Source organism: Hylobates moloch, unplaced genomic scaffold (assembly GCF_009828535.3).
Source record: "Hylobates moloch isolate HMO894 unplaced genomic scaffold, HMol_V3 SCAFFOLD_13, whole genome shotgun sequence".
Taxonomy (NCBI): Eukaryota; Metazoa; Chordata; class Mammalia; order Primates; family Hylobatidae; genus Hylobates; species Hylobates moloch.
This window is the reverse complement of record NW_026652288.1, coordinates 51,619,227-51,632,201: the sequence shown is the minus strand read 5'-3', so window position 1 is coordinate 51,632,201 and position 12,975 is coordinate 51,619,227. Positions and strand designations below refer to the sequence as shown.

General features: G+C 44.8%; 1 non-coding gene across 1 annotated transcript; it reads right to left on the bottom strand.

The window, feature by feature from the left end:
* Window positions 1–872: 872 nt before the first annotated feature.
* LOC116481389 (U6 spliceosomal RNA) lies at window positions 873–979 on the bottom strand. The gene has a single exon (XR_004251546.1). It is a non-coding gene; the product is annotated as a U6 spliceosomal RNA (small nuclear RNA).
* Between the last annotated feature and the right edge of the window lie 11,996 nt (window positions 980–12,975).

Sequence of the window (12,975 nt, the reverse complement as noted above, 5' to 3'; positions counted from 1 at the left end):
AATCAATTTCAGTAGTTTGTGGTTTTCTAGGTGTTTGTCTATTTCATCTAAGGTGTCTGATTTGTTGGCTTAGTCATTTATAGTATTCCCTTAAAACCTTCCTTATTTTTGAAAGGTCAGTAGTAATGCTTCCTCTTTCATTCCTGAGTTTAGTATAATTTGAGTCTTCTCCATTTCTTGTTTCTGTTCTTGTTTTAGAGAGACAGGATCTCACTCTGTCACCCAGGCTGGAGTGCGGTAGTGTGATTGTAGCTCACTGTAACTTTGAACTCCTGGGCTCAAGCAATCCTCCTGCCTCAGCCTCCCAGGTAGTTAGGACTACAGGTACATGTCATCATAACTGGCTAATTTTTTTTATTTCTCATTTTTTTGGAGCAATGGGGTCTCTCTCTCTCTCTCTCTCTCTCTCTATATATATATGTGTGTGTATATATATATATATATATATATGCATTTTTTTTTTTTTGAGACAGAGTTTCACTCTGTCATCCAGACTGGAGAGCAGTGATGCAATCTTGGCTCACTGCAATCTCCACAACCTCCACCTCTCAGGTTCAAGTGATCTTCCCACCTCAGCCTCCAGAGTAGCTGGGATTGCAAGCATGTGTCGCCACATCCGACTAAATTTTTTTTTTTGTATTTTTAGTAGAGATGGTGTTTCACCATGTTGGCCAGGCTGGTCTCAAACTCCTGACCTCAAGTGATCCATCTGCCTTGGCCTCCCAAATATATATATATATATATATATATATATATATATGTTATTATACATATATAAATGTTATTATATATATATACTTTTTTACAGGTATATATATTTTAAATTTTATAATTTATATATTTACATATATTTTCTTAATTTAAAAATTTTTAAAAATATGGAACACTTCAAAAATTTGCACATCATCCTTGTGCAGGGGCCATGCTAATCTTCTCTGTATTGTTCCAATTTTAGTATATGTGCTGCCAAAGAGAGCACACCCAGGCTGGTCTTGAACTCCTGGCCTCAAGTGATCTTCCCACCTCAGCCTCGCAGAGGACTGGAATTACAGATGTGAGCCACCATACCCAGCCTTTCTCTGTTTTTTTCTTAATCAGTCTGGCCTTGTTGATCTTTTCAAAGGACCAACTATTCATTTTGTTGATTTTCTTTAGTGTTTTTCTGTTGCCTGTTTCATTAATTTAAACTCTAATATATGTTATTTCCTTTATTCTTCTTGGTTTAGGTTTAGTTTGCTCTTTTTCCAGTGTCTTCGGGTAGAAGTTTAGTTAATTGATTTGAGATCTTTCTACTTTTCAAATATAGGTGTTTACAGTTGTAGATTTTTTTTTTTTGTATATGCTCCCATGAGGTTCAGAAAGTTGCCTTCTACCCCCAAGTCAGCCAAACTGCAAGGTCTAAGAACCCAGTCCTCCACAATACTGCCCTTACTTCTGATATTAGCTGCAAGTTTGGGGTTTTCCCAAAACCACCCTCCGGTCGAATAATTCACTGAGGAAGTGACAGAACTCAGGCCAGATGTGGTGGCTCATGCCTGTAATCCCAGCACTTTGGGAGGCTGAGAAGGTTTTATATTTTTCTTCTTCAGGAGTTCGAGACCAGCCAGGCCAACATGGTGAAATCCCATCTCTACTAAAAATACAAAAATTAGCCAGGCATGGTGGTGCATGCCTGTAGTCCCAGCTACTTGGGAGGCTGAGGCAGGAGAATTGCTTGAACCTGGGAGGTGGAGCAGTGAGCCGAGATCGTGCCATTGCACTCCAGCCTGGGCGACAGAGTGCGACTCCATCTCAAAAAAAAAGAAGTGACAGAACTCAGTGAAAGCTAGCTATTATTCTCATGGTCACAGTTTATTCCAGGGAAAGGATACTCTAAAATCAGCCATGGGAAGGGGCACATAGAGCAGAGTCTAGGAGGATTCCAAATGCAAAGCTTTCATTGTCATCAGGAGATGTTATCCTCTCAGCATCGATGTGTGAAAGGGCACACAGAGTGTTGCAAATCCAGGAAGCTCATCCTAACTTCAGTGTCCAGAGTTTTTATTGGCATTTTCATTATACAGGCATGATGGTGGTTGAACTCAGTCTCCCATCTCCCTCCCCTATCCCTGGAATTTAGGCCAGTATCATGGTGAGATCCATCAAGGAGCCCATCATGAGTCACCTCATTAGCATAAACTATCAGATGGAATCTTAGGGGCCCACATGAATAACAAAGAAATATATAAATTTTGTTTTTAAGAGACAGGGTCTCAGTCTGTCACTCATGCTGGAGTGCAGTGGTGTGATCAGAGCTTACTGCAGCCTCAAACTTCTGGGCTCAAGTGATCCTCCCACCTCAGCATCCTGTGTAGCTGGGTGCAAACCACAGTGCCCAGCTTGAGAAATATTCTTACGACTTGGGGAATTTCATGGGTTTAGAGGCTACCTCTCAGGAACCAGGGACGATGGCCAGGCCTTTCCTTGGGCAAGGCCAAATTCTTCACACTTTCTATTCCTAGTCAGCTGAATTTTGCTGTTTTGTTTGGTTTGGTTTGGTTTGGTTTGGTTTGGTTTGGTTTGGTTTGGTTTGAGACAGAGTGCTGCTCTGTTGCCCAGACTGGAGTGCAGTAGTGCAATAATAGCTCACTGCAGCTTGACCTCCTGGGCTCAAGCAATCCTCCTATCTCAGCCCCCAGAGTAGCTGGGACCACAGACTTACACCACCACACACTGTTAATTTAAAAAAAATTTTTTTGGTAGAGACGAGATCTCACTACATTGCCCAGGCTGGTCTTGAACTCTTTGTCTCAAGTGATCCTTCCACCTCGGCCTCCCAAAGTGCTGGGATTACAGGTGGGTGGATCACCTGAAGTCAGGAGTTCGTAGACCAGCCTGGCCAACATGGTGAAACCATGTCGCTATAAAAATACAAAAATCAGCCAGGTGTGGTGGCACGTGCCTGTAATCCCAACTACTCGGGAGGCTGAGGTAGGAGAATCACTTGAACCCAGGAGGTTGCAGTGAGCCGAGATCATGACACTGCACTCCAGCCTGGGTGACAGAGCAAGACTCCATCTCAAAAAAAAAAAAACAGGAATGGGTATTGGATTTTATTAAATGTCTTTTCTGCATCTATTGAGAGGATAATGCAATTTTTAGTTTTTAGTCTGTTAATATTCTGAAAGGAAAATAAATCTTAGGACAGCCAACGCACTACACCAAAGGGAAAAGTCAAGCTGGGAACTGCGTCAGGCAAACCTGTCTCCCATTTTGTTCCTAAATAAGATAGCTATAAAGATTTTAAAAGCTACATACTGGCTGGGCGCGGTGGCTCACGCCTGTAATCCCAGCACTTTCAGAGGTCAGGAGTTTGAGACCAGCCTGGCCAACATGGTGAAACCCCATCTCTACTAAAAATACAAACATTGGCCAGGCATGGTGGTGGGCGCCTGTAATCCCAGCTACAAAGGAGGCTGAGGCAGGAGAATCTCTTGAACCTGGGAGGTAGATGTTGCAGTGAGCGGAGATTGTGCCACTGCACTCCAGCCTGGGCAACAGAGCAAGACTCTGTCTCAAAAAAAAAAAAACGCCGGGTGCGGTGGCTCACGCCTGTAATCCCAGCACTTTGGGAGGCTGAGGCGGGCAGATCATGAGGTCAGGAGATCGAGACCATTCTGGCTAACACAGTGAAACCCCGTCTCTACTAAAAAAAATACAAAAAATTTAGCCGGACGTGGTGGCGGGCGCCTGTAGTCCCAGCTACTCGGGAGGTTGAGGCAGGAGAATGGCGTGAACCCGGGAGACGGAGTTTGCAGTGAGCCGAGACTGCGCCACTGCACTCCAGCCTGGGCAACAGTGAGACTCCATCTCAAAAAAAAAGCTACATACCTTGCTCACAATTACCTACAAGGAAATTCTTTGTAGGCCCCAAGATCTTTACCCTAAAACAGCTCTGTTGAAATGTACCCTAACAATGTACATTGATAGCTTATCTTATCTTCACAGGTATGAGACAAAGGACAGAATTAAAAAGTCATCCCTCTGCTCATCTGAGACAAATGCATACCTGACTGCTTCCTCTGCCCTATGTTTATCTCATGTAAAAATGCGGATCCACTGAGCATGAGACAAACATCCAAGTGACTATCCCTCCACCCCTCCCGCATGTAAAATGTGTATTCAGTGAACACTCATCAAAGACTCAAAAGAAAACAACCGCTTGCCTCTTTTATCTACCCTCCCTTTTTTCTATCTTCCTCTTTCCCCCAGTATCCACTCTTTCCCCCTCAAATATTGAGATCCCCAGACTGTCTTCAGAAAAGCGCACAGACCACAGATTTTTCCTGTGTTTCTGTATTTGTGTGTGTCCTTAACCTTGACAAATAAACCTTTTAAAATGATTGAGACTCACCTTGGTCATTTTCTTTGAGTTACAATATATTGAATTATATTGATTAATTTTTAAAAATTAAACCAACATTTGGCTGGGCACGGTGGCTCATGCCTGTAATCCCAGCACTTTGGGAGGCTGAGGTGGGCAGATCACGAGGTCAGGAGATCGAGACCATCCTAGCTAACACGGTGAAACTGTCTCTACTAAAAATACAAAAAATTAGCCGGGCATGGTGGTGGCTGCCTGTAGTCCCAGCTACTCGGGAGGCTGAGGCAGGAGAATGGCATGAACCTGGGAGGCGGAGCTTGCAGTGAGCCAAGATCTTGCCACTGCACTCCAGCCTGGGCAACAGCAAGACTCTGTCTCAAAAAAAAAAAAAAAATTAAACCAACATTGAATTCCTAGGGTAAACTCCACTTAGTCATGATGTATGCTTTTCTATACTGTTAGATCCAATTTGCTACAACTGTTTTAAGGATTTTTGTATCCGTATCATGGTGGATATTGGTTTGCAGTTTTCTGGTAATGTCATTATCTGATTTTCATATCATATTCCTATTTTGTAGCACATTCTGGGCAATAAGACATGTCTCAATAAATGTAAAAGGATGCAAATTATACAAAGTATGTTTTCTGACCAAAATGGCTTAAATTAGAAATTAACAACAGAAGCTGGGCATGGTGGCTCACACCTGTAATCCCGGCACTTAGGGAGGCCAAGGCAGGCAGATTGCTTGAGCCCAGGAGTTTGACTATAGGTATGCACCACCGTGCTTGGCTAATTTTTGTATTTTTTGTAGAGGTAGGGCTGAGTTTTTAAAATTAGCTGGGAATGATAGTGCACACCTGTAGTCTCAATTACTCGGGAGGCTGAGGTGGGAGAATCGCTTGAGCCCTGGAGGTTGAGATTGCAGTGAGCCAAAATCACACCACTGCACTCCAGCCTCAGTGACAGAGTGAGACCCTGTCTCAAAACAAACAAACAAACAATAACAGAAATATATCTGGACAGTTCCCAAATATTTGGAATCTGAAGAACACACTTCTAAATAACCCCATAAGTCAAAGAAATTGGAAGGGAAAATAAAAAGCATTTTGAACCAAATGAAAATAAAGACAACATATCAAAATTTATGAGATAAAATTTATGGGATAAAACTGAAGTTGGGCCAGGAGTGGTGGCTCACACCTGTAATCCCACCACTTTGGGAGGCCTAGGCAGGTGGATCACTTGAACCCAGGGGTTCGAGACCAGCCTGGCCAACATGGTAAAACCCCATTTCTACTAAAAATGTAAAAAAAAAAAACAAAACTATTTTTAAAGAAGAAGAAAAAAACCTGAAGCAGTACTTAGAAATTTATAGCACTGAATGCCTATAGTAGAAAAGAAGAAAAATCTAAAACCAATGTCCTCAGCTTCCACCTTAACAAACTAGAAAAGAAAAGGAGATTATACTCAAAATAAGCAGAATAAAGGAAATAATAGATTAAAGCAGAAATCAATTAAGTAGATAACAATAAAGACACCCAGTGAAACCAAGGCTGGTTCTTTGAGAAGATCAGTTGCAATTATATTAGTCAGGATTCTCCAGAGAAACAGAACCATTAGGATATATGTAAATATGTAAGAGATTTATCATGGGAATTGGCTTGCACAATTATGGAGGTCAAGAATTCCCATGATATGCCATCTGTAAGCTGGAGAATCAGGAAAGCTAGGGGTGTTATTCAATGAGAGTCCAAGGGCATGAGAACTAGGGCAGCCAGCGGCAGAGCTCCCAGTCTGAGGCCAAAGGCCTGAGAACCAGGGCAGGAAATGGTGTCATCCCAGAGTCCAAAGGCCTGAGAACCAGGACCTCCAGTGTCCTCAGGTGAGTGTCAAGGGCATAAGATTGATGTCCCAGCTCAAGAAGAGAGAGAATGTGCCCTTTCTTCACCTTTTTGTTCTATTGAACCCTCAGTGATTGGATGATGCCTGCACATTGATGAGGACAGATCTTCTTTCCTCAGTACACCAATTCAAATGCAAGGTCTTCTAGAGACCGCCTCACAGACACACCCAGAAATAATGTCTACCAGCTCTCTAACCTAGGCCAGTTGACATACAACATCAACCATCACAGGCCAGACATGAGGGCTCATGTCCGTAATCCCAGCACTTTGGGAAGCTGAGGCAGGAGGTTCATTTGAGCCCAGCCTGGCCAACATAGCAAAACACCATCCCAGGCCAGGCGCAGTGGCTCACGCCTGTAATCCCAGCACTTTGGGAGACTGAGGTGAGCAGATCACTTGAGATCAGAAGTTCTAGACCAACCTGGCAAACACAGTGAAATCCCGTCTCTACTAAAACAAAATACAAAAATTAGCCAGGCATGGTGGCATGCACCTGTAGTCCCAGCTACTTTGGAGGCAGAGGCTGGGGAATTGCTTGAACCCAGGAGGTGGAGGTTGCAGTGAGCCGAGATCACGCCACTGCACTCCAGCCTGGGCAACAGAGCAAGACTCCATCTCAAAAAACAACAACAACAACAAAAAACACATCATCCCTACAAAAAAAAAAATCAACCATCGCAGCAATAAACCTCTCACTAAAATGAACAGGAAAAAAAAAGGGAGAAAACACAAATAATTAATATCAGAAATGAGAAAAGTGACAATATAGGTTCTATAGAACTGAAAGGATAATAAGGAAACAAGTTTATGTCAATAAATCCTGAAACTTAGATGAAGTAGACAAATTTCTGGACAGGTTTGGTGGCTCACGCCTGTAATCTCAGCTCTTGGGAGAGTGAAGCGGGAGGATCGCTTAAGGCCAGAAGTTCGAGACCAGCCTGGGAAACAAAGTAAGACCCCATTTCTACAAAAAAAAAAAAAAAAAAATAGCCAGGCTTGAAGCATGCTCCTGTAGTCTCAGGTACTCAGGAAGCTGAGATGGAAGAATCGCCTGATCCCAGGAGTTTGAGACCAGCCTGGGAGACAGAGTGAGACCCCATCTCAAAAAGAAAGGAAAGAAAAGAAACAGACTTTTTTTTTTTTAACTGCTTCTTGTAGAACAGGGCTACCTCGTAGGCAGTGTCCCCAAGATAAATTTCTTTCTTTCTTTTTTTTTTTTGAAACAGGATCTCACTCTGTCACCTAGGCTGGAGTGCAGTGGCACGATCTCGGCTCACCGCAACCTCTGTTTCCTGGGCTCAAGTGATTCTCCAGCCTCAGCCTCCCACGTTGCTGGGATTACAGGCATAAGCCACCAAAGCCTGGCTAATTATACACATATATACGTGTCTATATATATGTGTGTGTGTACGTATGTATATATATATACATGTGTATATGTATACATATACGTATATATGTGTATATATATATACGTGTATATGTGTGTGTGTGTGTGTGTGTGTGTGTGTGTGTGTGTGTGTGTGTATATATATATATTTTTTTTTTTTTGGTAAAGGTGACGTTTTACCATGTTGCCCAGGCTGGTCTCAAACTTCTGAGCTCAAAGTAATCCACCCACCTTAGCCTCCCAAAGTTCTGGGATTACAGGCATGAGCCACCATGCCCGGCTGCCAAAACAAATTTCTTAACAGACAAAAACTACCAAAGTTTGCTCAAGAAGAAATAGTCCTGAATAGCCATTATCTTTATTTTTTTATTTTTTATTTTTCTTTGAGATGGAGTCTTTCCTTTCATCCAGGCTGGAGCGCAATGGCGCGATCTCGGCTCACTGCAAGCTCTGCCTCCCGGGTTCATGCCATTCTCCTGCCTCAGCCTCCCTGGTAACTGGGACTACAGGCGCCCGCCACCACGCCCGGCTAATTTTTTGTATTTTTTAGTAGAGACGGGGTTTCACCATGTTAGCCAGGAAGGTCTCGATCTCCTGACCTCGTGATCCGCCCACCTCGGCTTCCCAAAGTACTGGATTACAGGTGTGAGCCACCACGCCCGGCCCTGAATAGACATTATCTATTAAAGAAATTGAATTTGTAGTTTAAATCTTCCCCCAGAGAAAATCTCAGTGTCAATACCTGCTGTACATAATCCTCAAGTCTATTTACACCGGTAGATGGGGACAGCACCCAAACCACCTCCATTTGACATTAAAAAAACACTTCAACTCCTGAGCTAACTTTAAAATGTCTGTTGTTATAAGAAAAGCTAAAAATAACATGCTACAAATTAAGAAAGTGTGCGAGCTAATTATGTTGGCACCAGAGAATTTGCTAAAAATGAACTCCAGGAATATTTTCAAAAGTGGGTCATCAGACTGGACTCTGTAACATGTGGAAACTGGATCTAAGGAGCTAACAAAATTGCCTAGAAAAGAAAGTACAGAATGATTGTATTTGTTGGGATTAAATAAAGAAATGTTAGCAGGCCAGGCGTGGTGGCTCACGCCTGTAATCCCGGCACTTTGGGAGGCCGAGGTGGGCGGATCACGAGGTCAGGAGATCAAGACAATCCTGGCTAACATGGTGAAACCCTGTCTCTACTAAAATTACAAAAAATTAGCCGGGTGCGGTGGCGGGCGCCTGTAGTCCCAGCTACTCAGGAGGCTGAGGCAGGAGAATGGCGTGAACCCGGGAGGCGGAGCTTGCAGTGAGCCGAGATAGCGCCACTGCACTCTCCAGCCTGGGCAAAAGAGCAAGACTCCGTCTCAAAAAAAAAAAAAAAAAAGAAATGTTAGCTGGACCTGGTAGCATTGAGCTATAGTCCTAGCTACTTGGGAGGCTGAGGTGGGAGGATCGCTTGAGCCCAGGAGTTGGAGGCAGCAGTGGGCTATGATTGTGTCACTGCACTCCAGCCAGGGTAACAAAGCAAGACCCTTTCTCTTAAAAAAAAAAAAAAAAAATCTTTTTGACACGGAGTTTCGCTCTTGTTGCCCAGGCTGGAGTGCAATGGCACTATCTCACCTCACCGCAACCTCCGTCTCCTGGGTTCAAGCGATTCTCCTGCCTCAGCCTCCACGGGCCATAATTCTATGAAACTTGTAATGCTAATGCTAAATAAAGGGTTGTGAAAACACTGCCATCTTTATACAAAACCCAACCTCCAGCCAGGTGCGGTGGCTCACACCTGAAATCTCAGCACTTTGGGAGGCCAAGGCGGGTGGATCATCTGAGGTCGGGAGTTCGAGACCACCCTGACCAACATGGAGAAATCCTGTCTCTACTAAAAATACAAAATTAGCCAGGCAGGGTGGCACATGCCTGTAATCCCAGCTTCTCCGGAAGGCTGAGGCAGGAGAATCACTTGAACCCAGGAGGTGGAGGTTGCTGTGAGCCTAGGCCACTGCACTCCAACCTGGGCAACAAGGGCGAAACTCGGTCTCAAAAAACAAACAAACTAACAAACAAACAAACAAAAACCCAACCTCCAAGTTCCTCCACTTAACATTTAAAAACTCTAGAAAGGAGGGTGGGTCGGCTGGGCGCAGTGGCTCACGCCTGTAATCCCAGCACTTTGGGTGGCCGAGGTGGGCGGATCATGAGGTCAGGAGATTGGGACCATCAGTTGGTCCCAATTGGTTAGACTGGGCTAACACGGTGAAACCCCGTCTCTACTAAAAATGCAAAAAATTAGCCGGGCATGGTGGCACGTGCTGTAGTCCCAGCTACTCGGCAGGCTGAGGCAAGAGAATGGCCTGAACCCAGGAGGCGGAAGTTGTAGTGAGCCGAGATCACGCCACTGCATTCCAGCCTGGGTGACAGAGCGAGACTGCATCTCAAAAAAAAAAAAAAAAGAAAGGAGGGTGGGTCAATCAGGCACCACAACTCTGTGGCTCATCCCCCTCCCCTCCCGCTCTGTTATCAGCCACTCTCCCTGCTGCTCCTCTTCAAGTCCCAGGGGAACATCACTTCCTCTTTTTAGGCTCTGGCCCATCATTTCCCTTAGCATAGCTAAAATGGGTTGGGAGATCCAAAAGGATGTTAGTTTAAATTTTAAAAGTACTGAACATACTCAGTAGCAATGAGCACATCTGGTGCCTAGATTGGGTTTTCTAAATACTGTTCTCTGCTAAAAGGAATCAGAGCTTTCTGAAGACCTAGTTGATCTCAAGACTGGGGCAGACAAGGAGAAAGATTAGCTTGAAACATTTTTGTTGTGCCAGGAAATAAGGCAATGCTGGGAAAAAAAAAAAAAAAAAGTAATGTTGGCTGGGTGTGGTGGCTCACGCCTGTAACGCCTGCACTTTGGGAGGCCAAGGTGGTTGGATCACTTGAGGTCAGGAGTTCGAGACCAGCCTGGCCAATATGGTGAAACCACATCTCTACTAAAAATACAAAAATTAGCCGGGCACAGTGTCTCACGCCTGTAATCCCAGCACTTTGGGAGGCCAAGATGGGCGGTCACGAGGTCAGGAGATCGAGACCATCCTGGCTAACACGGTGAAACCCCATCTCTACTAAAATACGAAAACAAAAAATTAGCCAGGTGTGGTGGTGGGCGCCTGTAGTCCCAGCTACTCAGGAGGCTGAGGTAGGAGAATGGTGTGCCCTCAGGAGGCGGAGCTTACAGTGAGCCGAGATCGCACCACTGCACTCCAGCCTGAGTGACAGAGTGAGACTCCGTCGCAAAAACAAGCAAACAAGCAAACAAACAAATTAGCCAGGTGTGGTGGCGAGTACCTGTAATCCCACCTACTCAGGAGGCTGAGGCAGGAGAACTGCTTGACCCAGAAGGCAGAGGTTGCAGTGAGCCAAGATCGCGCCACTGCACTTCAGCCTAGGTGACAGAGCCAGACTGTGTCTCAAAAAAAAAAAAAAGAGGCTGGGCGCAGTAGCTCACACCTGTAATCCCAGGACTTTGGGAGGCCGAGGCGGGTGGATCACGAGGTCAGGGGATCGAGACCATCCTGGCTAACACAGTGAAACCCCGTCTCTACTAAAAATGCAATAAATTAGCTGGGTGTGGTGGTGGGCGCCTGTAGTCCCAGCTACTCGGGAGGCTGAGGCAGGAGAATGGCATGAACCTGGGTGGTGGAGGTTGCAGTGAGCTGAGATCGCACCACTGCACTCCAGCCTGGGCTACAGAGCAAGACTCTGTCTCAAAAGAAAAAGAAAAAAGAAAAAAAGTAATGTCAAAAGACATGGAAGTGCCGGGTGACTCATGCCTGTAGTCGCAGCACTTCAGGAGGCCAAGGTGGGAGGATCACTTAAGGCCAGGAGTTGGAGACTGGCCTGGGCAACATAGTGAGATCCTGTCTTCACACACACACACACACACACACACACACAAATATTTTAAAGGACATAGAAGCCAGATTAAAGAGGCTCCCTCTGGTCAAAACTGGAATAATTTGAGCATTAAAATAAGTAAGAACCAAAATTAATTATAATCTATTGAATAAAACCAAAGTCCATATTGATAATACACATGAATGAAAAAGGAGTAGGGAGGGCTCTTTTTAATAGTCTAATGCCAAATGACAAAAATGGAGGGAATGCTGGAGTTAGAAAATCGCCATTGTGCAACCAATATGATAAAAATTGGCTAGGGGCCAGGTGCAGTGGCTCACACCTGTAATCCCAGCACTTTGGGAGGCTAAGGTGGGTGGATGACTTGAGATCAAGAGTTCGAGACCAGCCTGGCCAATATGGTGAAACCCCATGTCTACTAAAAATTAAAAAAAAAAAATTAGCCAGGTGTGATGTCATATGCCTGTAGTCCCAGCTACTCAGGAGGCTGAAGCAGGAGAATCACTTGAGCCCGGGAGGCAGAGGTTACAGTGAGCCGAGACTGCACCACTGCACTCCAGCCTTGGTGACAGAGCAAGACTCTGTCTCAATAAACAAACAAACAAACAATTGGCTAGGGTAAAATCATGAATGGATACTGATGCTGGGCAGGCAAGCCCCATAGTAGGACTTAGCCCATGAGGGTCTGTGTCTTCACCCAGGAAAGAGGGCAAGCTGGTGGTAGGGTAGAAGAAAACAGCCTTATTGAAGTGGCAGTGTTACAGCTCTGTGACTGCTCTGCAGAGCAGGGCTACCCCATCGGCAGTGTGCTGACAGTAGCAGCTTGGGGCAGTTTGGCAGTCATATTTACACCTCCTTTTAATTACAAGTAGATTAAGGGTGGCTTATGCAGAAATTTCTAGGGAATTGGTAGTAACTTTTGGGTCATCACCATGGAAAAGGGTGGTAACTCCTAGGTGTTGCCATGGCGATGGTAAACTGACATGGCACACTTGTGGGTGTGTGTCTTATGGAAAGCTGCTTCCGCCCCATTCCTGTTTTAGCTAGTCTTCAATTTGGTCCAGTGTCCAAGCCCTGCCTCTGGAATCAAGTCCTGCTTCCTACCTCAATACTAAATCTAGGTGGGGAAAGTACGAAGCTGGGCAGGGTTATTTGCATGATCTCAAAGTGTCTCCCCACAGATTATGTACAAATCGTTACAAGTTCGCAAGTTACAAAATAGTAACTACATATCATGGAGAAATCAGACAACATCATGAGCAAGTTTGATATTGATTAAATTAACATCACCAGTAAGGAGCAGGTAGACACTGTAGGGCTTGGGTCGGGCTTCCCCTTAAAAGAACACAACACAATTTATGTCGTATTTCGGGTCAGATGCATACCTTAAACCCGGTCATGAGG